The sequence below is a fragment of the Periplaneta americana genome, chromosome 1, assembly GCF_040183065.1.
Source record: "Periplaneta americana isolate PAMFEO1 chromosome 1, P.americana_PAMFEO1_priV1, whole genome shotgun sequence".
Taxonomy (NCBI): Eukaryota; Metazoa; Arthropoda; class Insecta; order Blattodea; family Blattidae; genus Periplaneta; species Periplaneta americana.
In genome coordinates, this window is record NC_091117.1 from 39,777,567 (window position 1) to 39,791,109 (window position 13,543).

Genomic DNA, 13,543 nt, shown 5'->3' on the forward strand with positions numbered 1-13,543 from the left:
CAGGAAGCTGTATCACCAGCTAGTCCAAGAGCCGTACCGAATTCTACCTACGAAATAAAAGTAGACCCTGTATGTGTCATAAGTACAATAAATGTATCTTTTTACTAATTTTCATCAATTCTTTATGCAGCTGACCAGGTGGATAAGTTTATAGATAAGTTAAAATGAACGTCAGAAATTCATTTCCTATATAAATTCAGTAGTGAAAATTGTAACTTGAAATATTTCCAACAAAAACTGAAACCATAGCATTTCTTGAAAGCAGTTATGAAGAAGAAAAATAGTTATCAATGATTACTATGAGCAGGAAATTCATACAGTTATCTATGGATAACTTTTCAAAATTAACGTACCATCCATTAAAGAAATAAATAAACCACAAAAAGACAGAAAATATTTTCCTGAAATGGTATATTGCGTTGTGTGATAGCACATCATATGCAAAACATATTTAGGTAACTACGAACATAATTGAAGAGTGTGATTCCAAAACGCGTTAAGTCCATTTTTATGAAAGGACTGGGCTAATGTGAAAATTTACCTGAAACACTGTATTATTAAAATAAATAAACAATACTTATTTTGGTTACAGGTAAGATATAAAGAAGAGGTTAATAATTCAGTACCAAAACGATCGTCTAAAATAGGTACTGCCTGGGATCATGTACAAAGTCGATTTGTGTCTGATCCTACTAGAGCATTTTGGGAATGCAAAGCAATAGAAGTCAAGTACGTATACAAAATAGAACACAAGTTGTGTACCCATGTTGTTTGAATAGCTTCCTGTCCCTCCAGATATGATCAACTAACCAGAGAACCTTCCAAAATTATTAGGTCGAATACTGTACTGTAAAGGAAAGGAAAGCTTAAATACTGTACAAGAAATTAACTGCCAATATGCACCTCAAGGAACAAAAAATACTTATCAAATATAACTAGAGTAGCTGATACAGCATTTGCTGCACACAGAACAACATCAAGATGATAACCATACCATCTGAACATACCACTAAGTAACAACAATGCATTATCAGCTAAGGAGTCAAACCTACAAGAAACATTGCCTTAGCTGCAATTTGTAACAAAAAACTTGAAAATGCGCACATGTTTTTCTCAGGGGCGATTTCTCAGGGCATGCTATGCTTGCTGCGCAAGCCCAATATTTTCGTAGAATGTGTATTTCTCAAAATGGCGTTACGTACATTATAATTTATTTTGATTTTTGGACGAGTGTATAGGCGTAATACCATCTGCAGGTTGCACACCGCAAGTATCGCAACGCTTACTCGTTTCTTGGAGCTACAGAAAAGACGTAGAAATAGCGAGAATATGATGCGCGTGCAAGTGCCTTCCTCCTTAGTCCGTCCTAGGCGCACATGTTCCTGTTATGTGTTGTTTGAAGCTCTGGTCCGAGAGCTACACCAACGACTATTTAACGTTACACAGACCAGTAATGACAGCGGGAATGTTCTGTGATTTGCGAGTGCAATGTAATTGTATGAGCGGAATGCATGTGTTAGCTGCTGCAAAAGGTAGGTAAAGGTATCCCCGTAACATGCCATGAAGGCACTTGGGGGGCATGGAGGTAGAGCCCCATGCTTTCCATGACCTCAGCACTAGAATGAGGTGGTGTGGTCGGCACCACGCTCTGGCCGCCTTTTACCCCCGGGAAAGACCCAGTACTCAATTTTATAGGAGGCTGAGTGAACCTCGGGGCCGTTCTGAAAGTTTGGCAACGAGAAAAAATCCTGTCACCACCTGGGATCGAACCCCGGACCTTCCAGTCCGTAGCCAGCTGCTCTACAAACTGAGCTATAGAATATATGCGCTCGTTCAGTGCAGCTCAATACAACAATATGCACTGGTTGGCAGGATCGAAAAAACTAAATAAACTGTTTTGTTGGCCATGTTTGTTATATTATATCGAACTTCTACATCTGATAAGCTAATATGATCCATGACTCATAATGATTTCATAATTATAAAATAAATTATTTATGTGGGTCTGATTATTTTTATTAATTATGAATTATTATATCCTCCCACCTTCCCCTATGAATAAAAGAGCAAGCCTAACTTTCGTGACTAGCATTCGCCCCTGGTTTTTCTTGAGAAAACTGATTTTAACACTATAGATGCATATACGGAGTCTGCCAAGAAAATGTATACACTCTTAAATTTTCATTAGACATCCACCAAAACTTTCTAGTGTCCCGGTTTTTTAGTTTTGAAATCTGAGAGCCCTATATAATAGCAATAATATGGACCTGATGATGCTTTAAGGGAAAGGACCTACAGGAATTACCAATATGTGTCAAAATTAACATTTTTTTTTTTTTTTATTTTTAGCTTCAAAATACTTCATAGTATTGACTTCATTTGAGAGAAATTTCAAGGTCGTTAGGAAGAAATTAATTGCTTTTATGTCATTTTTAAATATATCCACTGTGACACAGCCCCTTTATTCTGTGCTCAAACTTCTCCGTTAAATATCCGGAGTTTATTTCACATTTTTTTCATAATTTAATACGTGATACCATCTGCCTCGGCAGCATAGTTGGTACAGTGCTGGCCTTCTATGCTCGAGGTTGCGGGTTCGATCCTGGGCCAAGTCGATGGCATTTAAGTGTGTTTAAATGCGACAGGTTCATGTCAGTAGATTTACTGGCATGTAAAAGAACTCCTGTGGGACAAAATTCTGGCACACCGGCGACGTTGATATAACCTCTGCAGTTGCGAGCGTCGTTAAATAAACCATAATTTTTTTAATATGTAATATCTCAGACAATAATAGAAATAATTGAATAAAATTTTCAGGGCATATTCTCACAATAATTTTGTGAGAGGAAATTGTCAAATTGCAAATTAAAGAATACGTTAAAATAGACGTGCAAGTTTTCTTTCTGTTCATAAAAATGCAAAGTAAATATACAAATATAAAAATTAACATTTCTGAAAATCATCGAATTGATTAGCAGTCTTTTAGCTTTCATTTAAGGCAAGATTTGTGATTCTGTAATACTTTTGAGAGCAGATATACCATTTTCTTTATAATACTGGATTTTTTATGTCTATGACTGTACCATAAAGACCAAAAGTGAAAATGTTGTATTTAAAAGTTTTTATATATTGATATGAAAATATGTTACGGAAATAGAGGCTCTACTTAAAATAATACGAGAAAAGAGATTTCCTTAGGTCCTTCCCCTTAAAGCAAAAAATGTTTGTCTAAATATCATGGCTGAGAACCAGATTGTTCTAAGTCCAATTTTTTATAAGAAAGAAATCTATGTTTCATTGTGTTCCAGTTCTTGTCTGCATATATAAATCGAACAAAATTATAAATATTCCTCTCCATAAGGTTGTTATGAAGCTATTCCAAATTGTTTCATGAAGCTTTGAATATCAGGAGCTTAAAATAGCTCTTCAGAAAAAAAAAATAGTAAAATGGACTTGGAACCGTCTGGTTCTGGGCCATCGATATGTAAAGTATAATAAAGTGTAATATCAATGTATTCATCTAATGATAAGTAAAGACGGAAATATTGAAAAGAAATTTGTTATACGAATACTTAACTGAATAGTAAAATGACTTCGAAAATTAAAAACTGGCGTAATGAGTCCATCAGAGTAGGCGACCTCCTCTGGTTATACTTATCTGCCCTGATGATGGAACCTGTATACAGTTCCGAAACATTGGAAATGTCAAGTTCCAGTACACGGTAGAATACTCAAAAGCCTAATTCTGATCACAGTCACTGTGGAAGCCTAAAAACTGATATGCCATGAGCGTTTTTATAAGGAGGTTATTCTTTTCCAGATGTGGAGCCTGTGACCAAAACACGCGTGCAAGAAATCTCGTTGATCCCACAATGCGCCAGAATATCCGGAAACTGATAAGCGAGGACAATCTGCGTCTAGGATACGACAGTCCAATGTCAGGTTATGCTGGCTTCATGCCAGCCCTCCCTGTGGGAATATCTTTAGAGAAAACACCATTTATACCTTCTGATCCCCGTTTATCAATGACCCAGGCGTATAATGCGTAAGTCCAACTTCATTCTATGAGACACTTGTACAGTTTAACATTAATTTAATTTCTTAACTCTTGGGCATTAGATACATGCTACTTTCTTATTATAATAATAATAATAATAATAATAATAATAATAATAATAATAATAATAATAATAATAATAACTGCCTCCCATTGGAGGTAGCCCAGAAGGACTCAGTATACTCTCCTACATGAATTTTGCAATATTAAATGTTTACATAAATTTTGTAGAAAGAAAATTAAAATAAACATATATGAATAGAAAGTGAATAAATAAAAAAAATTAAACAGAGTGAATATGATGACTCAGAATTTGGCACGAGCGTTTCAAAACTGAAGTTATGATGTCAGCAGTAAGTGTCTGTGGTAGTTCAAAAGTCTTCCTGAAGCGTTCAAAGAACTTGGGAATCACACCACGAGCTCCAATAAGAAGACCAATCACCTCAATGTCTTCAAGCTGGTATTTTGCTTTGAAGTAATCAACTGTTGGCAGATAAATGTTGATCTTTTCTTGATTGACATCCTCCGGCTGGCTACTCCCCGTTTCAATCCTTATGGTAGGATCAATTATATATCCTTTCTTGGTAGTCTGGGAATACGCTATGATGTCAATACGTCTAGAGGAGCCATTAGTAGCAAGGCAAAAAACTTCCTCTTCTACTGTCCAAGACTTTTTTCTCAAAGCAGTTGCAATTAAGGATCGAACATGATGGTGTCTGGCATTTCGGAGGAGTAAACCTCTGTTACACTGACCCTGGACGTGGGCAAGGGTTTCAGTCTCCGGGCAGCCATGTCTGCACCGGGATCCGTCCAAAGAGCGACCAGGTACTCCTCTAACTGCTGCTAAATTGGCATTCATTTTGAGGCAGGTTACCCGTTCAGATGTGGATAGTCCAGACGTATTAAAAATCCAGGCGTTGGCTTTAGGTACTTGGCTGTACAATTCTACACCTCTGCCTCTTCCAGGCATTACTTTCCATGATTCGAATTCTGCATTTCTTAATTCCTCTCTTAATTTTCTAGTCACAGATTTACGAAGTTCAACTGGAAAAGGGAGAGTTAGATGTCGACAGGAAGAATTAAGTTCAGACATCAAAGGTCGCATACTATTTACATAAGGATTTTCATTTAATATTAAAGTGATGCAGATGTTGCAGTGTTGCAAGAACGCTTCCCATGATGCTCTGACTAGTCCCAAACCTCTGTAGTTTTTGCTTGCATATAACATACTAGTAGGTGTATCAGATGGCAACATAAGCATTTGTTTAACAGAACTACGGATTAACTTATCAATATCTTCTAAGAATGTTCCTGGTAACTGATGGATAGGAGCCATTTGTAATGGGTAGATCAATTTAGGCCATATATACCGGTTAACAATGTTGAGCTTTTGATCTGGACGGAGCATGGAGGTGGATACTAAATTTTCCAAATCATTTTTCAGACTTAACATAAATGCCTCCCGATCAAATGTTATTTCCTCATTGAATGATACAATATTCAGTTAATATTAATTAACTTATTAGCAGCAAAAGAATATGCTACTGAATTTTCTAACTTCTACATTTTAAAAGGCAATGTAATGAAATGAAGAGTCCACTGCAAGAATGATGGATGTCACTTTCTTGTCGAAAATGAACCAAGACTGTCAATGCATAGCTTAAGACATATAGACTATACATAGAGAGTTATATGGCATTAACACTGATAGTCATTGTCCAGTAATGATCGGAAAATCACAGTTAAACTTTGAGTGCTAAGCATTTCAAACTTTCAATTGCTTCTCCTGCAAAATGTATTCCAAATGACATCCATCATTCTTGCAGTGGACTCTTCAAATTTTAACAACATTTTCTGTTCATTATTATGAACTATTCTGGCGAATTTCAATGGCCTAAGTCAACACAATTTTTTATCATAATCATGAACGTTCAGGCTTAAGGCAATTTCGGCCTGTTCCTGTGGATCTCAAGATGTCCCTGATCTTTCCAACATTATCATGGTCTTCCCAGATCCCGTTGTCCTGTGGTTTATAAACCAAGGATAAATATGGGACATGATCTCTGTTCATCATATGGACGTGATCGCTCCAGTTTTTCTGATATTGAATGATACCATCCACTTTATTTGAAGTAAGAAATACATCCCGAATATTTTAATTTCTTTGCCTGTCCAACCTAGTATATCACAATAATGGCAGAAAAATTTCGTATGTGGGTGGATGGGTGGGTGGAATGGATGGATGGATAAGCAAGTAATTAAAGTAAGTAAGCAAGCAAATAGGGAGCAAGCAAGGAAGCAAGTAACTAAGTACAGTAAGTAAATAAACAAACAAATAAATACATAAATTATTATTATTATTATTAATTTATTTATTTACAAATGGCTTTCAATGAACCTGGAGGTTCATTGCCGCCCTCACATAAGCCCGCCATCAGTCCCTATCCTGAGCAAGATTAATTCAGTCTTCACCATCACACCCCACCTGCTTCAAATCTACTTTAATATCATCTTCCCATCTACGTTTTGATCTCCCCAAAGGTCTTTTCCCCTCAGATCTTCGAACTTACACACTATATGCATTTCTGGATTCGCCCATACGTGCTACATACCCTGCCCATCTCAAACGTCTGGATTTAATGTTCCTAATTATGTCAGGTGAAGAATACAATGCGTGCAGTTCTGCGTTGTGTAACTTCCTTCATTCTCCTGTAACTTCATCCCTCTTAGCCCCAAATATTTTCATAAGCATCTTATTCTCAAACACCCTTAACCTCTGTTCCCCTCGCAAAGTGAGAGTCCAAGTTTTACCATACAGAACAACCGGTTTGTGAATTTTCCCCTAACATATTCATGTTATTCGCATAAACAAGCAGCTGATGTAACCTGTTCAATTCTAAACCCTCTCTATTTTCCTGGATTTCCCTAATGGCATATTCTAGAGCAAAGTTAAAAATTAAAGGTGATAGTGCATCTCCTTGCTTTAGCCCACAGTGAATTGTTAAAGTGTCAGACAGAAACTAGTCTATACAGACTCTGCAGTACGTTTCACTGAGATATATTTTAATTAATCGAACTAGTTTCTTGGGAATACCAAATTCAATTAGAATATTATATAAAACTTCTCTCTTAACCGAGTCATATGCCTTTTTGAAATCTACGAATAACTGATGTACTGTGCCCTTATACTCCCATTTTTTCTCCAATATCTATCGAATACAAAAAAATCTAATCAATAGTCTATCTATTACACCTAAAACCACATTGATGATCCGCAATAATTTCATTTACATAAGTAGTTAATCTTCTCAAAAAGAATATTGAACAGAATTTTGTATGATGTCAATAGAAGTGATGATATTCTTCGAAAGTTGCTACAATTATTTATTGAAAATGAGTCTTGGAAGTAGAACATTCCTTTTCTTTATATTCTTCTTTGTCACATTTGCTATAGGCCTAAGGTCTATTAGTTCGATTTAGGTTGTCAAAGTAATCAAACAGTAATGCCCAGCTTTGGGGATCTTCCCGAGTATACCCTCACTGCAGGAGAATTTTACCCATTTACCTAGTGGCACAGCACATCTATAAAACCAGTATGTGCTAGAATTTATATAATTAAAATGAAATGTAATGCCTCTGAAATATACTTTAATAATAAAATAATAATAATAATAATAATAATAATAATAATAATAGTAGTAGTAGTAATAATAGTAATGATAGTAGTAGTAGTAATAATAATAATAATAGTAATAATAATAATAATAATAATAATAATAATAATAATAATGGTAGTAGTAGTAGTAGTAGTAGTAGTAGTAGTAGTAGTAGTAGTAGTAATAATAATAATAATAATAATAATAATAATAATAATAATAATAATAATAATAACAGCACTAACAGCTCAATGCTTGCAAGGAGCAAACAGTAAAGGAATGAGAAAAGCACTTGTACAAAAACTAAATTTACTGTATTCGCTTTTTCATGTGCTAGGAAGGAAAACAGTGTGGGTTTCTAAAACTGATTGAAGAGCAAACCATTACCTAATTTTCCATTATATAAATTGGTAAAGTACATATTCTAACCTAAATTGCATTTAAACAAATACAGCAGTGTGCTACAGCACATGAGCACATTAGGAGCAGTCATAATTACATTTAACAGTATCTTGTGTATTTCTCTATTTTTGCTTTCTCATTATAGGAAATATAGAGAGAAAGTTTGCAATGCTGTAAAAAAACTGATTCGGAGATTTTCACGAAAATACACGCATTCAACATAAGTGATATAATATCTTCAAAACTATGAATATTTCTATATCTGTAACAAGGTCAAAACCCAAAACCACAAATCAATTTTATTAAGTTATTTCTAAAATTTAAATTATAGTTATTGAAGGAGAAATATATGCTGTCAAGGCGCTGTTCATTTTGGTACACATCTGTAAGCAAGTAATGTGAAATAACTGCTCATACAACATACGAGGCCTGTCTAAAAAGTATCCGACCTTTAGCCAGAAAAAATATTTCAAATACCTGACGGGGTTGTGACCATAATCCCCTTCAAAGTAGGCCCCTTGTGCTTGCACACACTTAGCCCACCGATCCTTCCACTGCCGGAAACACCTCTGGAAGTCTTCTTTTGGAATGGTGTTCAGCTCCGTCGTCGCGTTCCGCATTATCTCTTCTCTACTCTCAAAACGGGATCCTTTCAGTGGTGTCTTCAATTTTGGAAACAACCAGAAGTCGCAAGGAGCCATTTCTGGAGAGTAGGGAGGTTGGCGAACGGTTGTAATTCCATGTTTGGCCAAGAAAGTGTGGATCAATTGGGATGAATGTGCGGGGGCGTTGTCGTGATGCAAGTGCCAGTTGTTCCCAGTCCACATGTCTGGTCTTTCGCGCCGAACTGAATCACGGAGTCGCCGGAGAACATCGTGATAGTACTCCTTTGTCACCGTTTGTCCTTCCGATGCGTATTCGTGATGCACAATTCCACGGACATCAAAGAAAACAGTCAGCATCACCTTGATTTTGCTTCGCACCTGCCGCACTTTCTTCGGTCTTGGAGACTCGGGATGCTTCCATTGCGACGACTGTCTTTTTGTTTCTGGGTCGTACCCGTACACCCATGACTCATCTCCAGTTATTACGGTGTTCAGAAACTCAGGATCAGTGTTGGCGGTGTCCAGAAGGTCCTTGCAACGTCACGACGGAGGTCTTTTTGTTCCGGGGACAACAACTTGGGCACGAATTTCGCAGCCACTCGGTTCATGTTCAAATCATCACGCAAAATTGCATGTGCCGAATCTTTACTCACTCCAACCTCTTCGGCAATCTCCCGCACGGTCAAACGACGATCTGCCATCACCAAATTTCGCACCCTCTCAACAACAATTGCACTCCGAGCAGTTTGGGGCCTGCCACAACGCTGCTCACTCTCCGCTGATGTGCGGCCATCTTTGAATTGGTTGAACCACTCTTTAATTTGTGTTACACCCATCGCATCTTCCCCAAACACCTGTTGAATCTTACGAATTGTTTGACTTTGAGAATCACCAAGCTTTTGACAAAATTTGATGCAGTATCTTTGCTCAATTCGTTCAGTCATCTTGCGAGAAAACTAAATCCGACAAACACTTAGAACAGCACCTTACTTGGCGACCACCAGCCAGTGACTGGCACAAGCGAATGTGGTGAAAAAATTCAAGCATGTGCATTATGGTTCCTCCTTCCACCGTGCACATTGGCGCCGCCTTAGAATCACTACTTCGCGCGGGAAAATTTAAGGTCGGATACTTTTTAGACAGACCTCGTATAATTTTGACAGCAACAATGTCATGTTCAAAGAGAATATCTGATAACAATGATGTAACATTCTATTTTTTTCATCATTTGCAGGTGGTCAGCGAAGAAAAATGAAGCCCCTTCAGCAAATTAAACAGAGTGACGATAATGTGTTAAGCGAATAGTCGACAGTTTTTTTTTTTAAATACCGTATATATATTTATGAAGTATGTTGAGAACAATTCAAAATTAATGTATTGAAATGAGATGAAATAGACAAAAATGGTCTCCATTACAACGCGAACATGTACATATACAGAATTCCTGACATACTGATTGTTTTTTTTTTCCGCAAAGTCATGCTGGTGTTCTTTGTCCTTGGTGGCCTTGCAGTGCCTGGCTTCTTGTTGAGTCCAAGGCTCACATAACCAAATGTATATAGTCGCGACGCTGATATTCCCGGTGTGACTCCTCCTCTTTGCTTACGTCTTAGGAAGTGAAGGCTCTATAAAGTCTAGGTAGGTAATATCGTTCGCCATTTTTGTTCTTTCGTTGCTGAGCTACCATACGAGGAATCTGTTTGCCACACCGTTAAACATTATCATGTCGTAGCTCCTATGATAATAAATCAAACGCACTGTAATTCAACAAATAATTGAGCGGCAAATAATGTCTTCATGTGCTTTCTGTGAAAGCCAACGAAAGAGCCAAAATGGTGGGTGATTATATTAAGTATTTATCGAGCCTTAAGAAATGAATAACGTCTTCCTCAGCGAATCACAAGACGCACACGTTTAAATGGAGCCGACCTGCAACGCGATTGGCTGCCGGAAATTAGAGCAACGGGACTTTAGTTACGAGTTTTTTAAGGATAATAAAAATTCATAAGTTTCTTGCTCAATAGATATAAAGCTGAGTGATCCATTTTATTGATTTACAGCCATAAAATAACTTTACCCTAAAATATTCTGACAAAATTATTGACCATTTCTCATTCACGTTAATGCACTTTTTTACTTTGTTGTTTAATGACGCTATACAAACTACTAAGTTATTTAGCGTCGGTGGAATTGGTGATTGGAAGATGATATTTGACGAGATGAGGCCAAGGATTTGTCATGTGATTACCTGACACTCGCCTTACAATTGAGAAAAACCTCGGAAAAACCCAAACAGCTAATTAGCCCAAGCAAGAATCTAACCCACACCCAAGTGCAACTCAGGTTTAGCAGGCAAACCCGATTACCACCTGAGCTACACCAAGGGCTATGTTAGTTTCATGGACAACTTACACCTTTTCTTCCAAAAGTTTTTTTTTTTTATCCAATGCCACCAAGTTGTCTTTTCGACATTTCTGGTCTTCTCTCCTGGCCATGGCTTAGTTGTAACCCACTTCTGAGGTTGGGGCGCCTGGAAGGCGGAGTTACATTACCCCGATGATGTGATAGGATGATTATGATAATGTGGTGCCAGGAGAGGTCTTAAATCTAAACTTAACCTAAATTCCAGACCATGGACGAACACAGGAATAATCTCCTTTAAGGAAAAATTCCTGTGCTCTAACCGGGAATCGAACCCGGGACCTCATGAACTATAGCCAGAAGCTCTGACCACTAGATCATGAGGCTGGTCTTTTCTTCCAAAAGTTCCTGGATTGAATTTTTTTTTTCTTCAGAATTAAAAACAGAAGTGAAACTTGCGAGGTTGTGCCTTCGAAATAGTCTCCTTGTGCAGTAACGCAGTGGTTCAAACAGTGTTGAAAGCTCTTGAAACACCTCTGGAACATCTCTTCCAGAACGAAGATGCATGTAGACTACCTGTTTGATCTTGTCCTCAACACTGAAATATCTCCCACTCATGGGTTTTTTAAGACGAGGGGATAAAAAAAGGTCGAGGGGGAACAGGTCAGGCGAGTAAGGAGTTAATGAAGCACTGTCACCTGTTTTCCTGCCAAGGACTATAGCACTGATAAGGCAGTGTGAGACTTCCCATTATCATGGAGAAGGCATCGCTTGTAGTACTGGTAGAGTTCAGAGTGATGGCGGCAGACAAAGAGTCATTATGGTCCATCGCTATAACAGCTAAGCGTGAATATGTGCATGCCTATGTTGCCTCTGAACTCCACTAGACTGAACATAAACAAGTGAAACATGTCGAAATTAGCTCGCCTATCCTTTCAGCCTTCACCAATCTGGCACGGTCTACAGGATTAGCCTACTCTGCATGGAATGATTCCCATGCAAAAAATTGAGTCCAAGAACTTTTGGGGCAAAGGGTGTATGTCAGAGGTCTGCATCGGACGTTTTTGCTCGAGCGCCAAGTAGTTCATAGCATAATCCGATAGGTAGCACACATGCATGATGGGTAAAATTGTCACGAGCGATAAATCCTTGAATGGTATAAGCAGAGCGTTAGACATTCGTTCTTGTTACAGTGATGAATTGTGTAGTAACATCATAGATGTTTATCATTTCAAAACTCTGCAGTGTTTAACTAACCTCTCCATAGTACAACTACAAAACTTGCTTTAAAATGTAATATAAATGTTGTAGGTAAATGTTTTTTTTTTCCCCCCCACACAGGTGTGATTTTGTTTTTGCCTTATCTGATAGATGTTATTGGACGTAAATGTAATTATTATAAACGGAGAACACAATCACGATAATGCAAGAACTGTATCAAGTTTTCTAGTAGTAGTAATAGTAATAATAATAATAATAATAATAATAATAATAATAATGATAATAATAATAATAATCTCTAATAATTAGTGTATCAATCTTTGCGTCTGTAACAGTTGTCCAGCATGATTATTCGTTTTATTATATTTTCTGTGACGTTATCTCTGTACCAATATTGTTATTAATCTAATGCTATATCAATAATATTTTGTAAAACGTTTCTACATTGTCGCAGTATATAGGCGGAATACTATGTATGGACCTATCATATTATATATGTGGTAAATCAAATATTGAATAATTATTAATTAGCGATAATAACTGTATATCGAAGTTTTTCATACTATTTTATTTATAACTTCATGTTCCTGTTTTGGTACGTTCCATTGACTGTTCCATTAAACGTTTGTCATAAACGCAGAAAATAAAGCCTTATTTTTACTGTGTGAGCAAAACATATGTGTATCTTATCTGTCGCCTTCCATACAAGATAAGACATGTCGGTGAGGTGGCCTTGTACTGTGCTTCTATTTATTACGAGCGTATCACGACAGATTGTATCTCACTTGAGGGTGCGACACTCAACTGAGTTCAAGCGAGCGATTTAACTCCAATGCAGCACTCTGGTGTATGTAGAGACCGTTTGAGTCTGCAGTAGTTTCTGACTTTCAAATGAGGTACATGTAAAAGAAAATAAAGTTTCCTAATATTGCTGCGAAGATTACAAGAATTTCTACAATGTCATTAAGAGACAGAACTAGGTTTGTATTTCATAGTATACTGGTACAGGAAAGAGTTCGAAATTGATTAAAAAAAAAAAAAGCAAAAGGAGATAATGTGCTAGTCCAAGGCATAGCACCTTAAGCCACAACACTATGGCATAGGACATTACGAGTACAATTTAAATTGCAAATCATAATGTATGATATTACGAAGAAATAACGCATATTGAAAAAATAAAAGTCGAAATTACTACGCAGATTTAGTGTCAAAATCTCCCCTGATACTACACCACTGGTGGG

General features: G+C 37.1%; 1 long non-coding RNA gene across 1 annotated transcript; it reads left to right on the top strand.

The window, feature by feature from the left end:
- Positions 1–598: 598 nt before the first annotated feature.
- On the top strand, positions 599–12,354 carry LOC138694699 (uncharacterized). The gene is made up of 3 exons (XR_011330993.1): positions 599–729; positions 3,821–4,045; positions 9,955–12,354. It is a non-coding gene; the product is annotated as an uncharacterized lncRNA (long non-coding RNA).
- Positions 12,355–13,543: the final 1,189 nt, after the last annotated feature.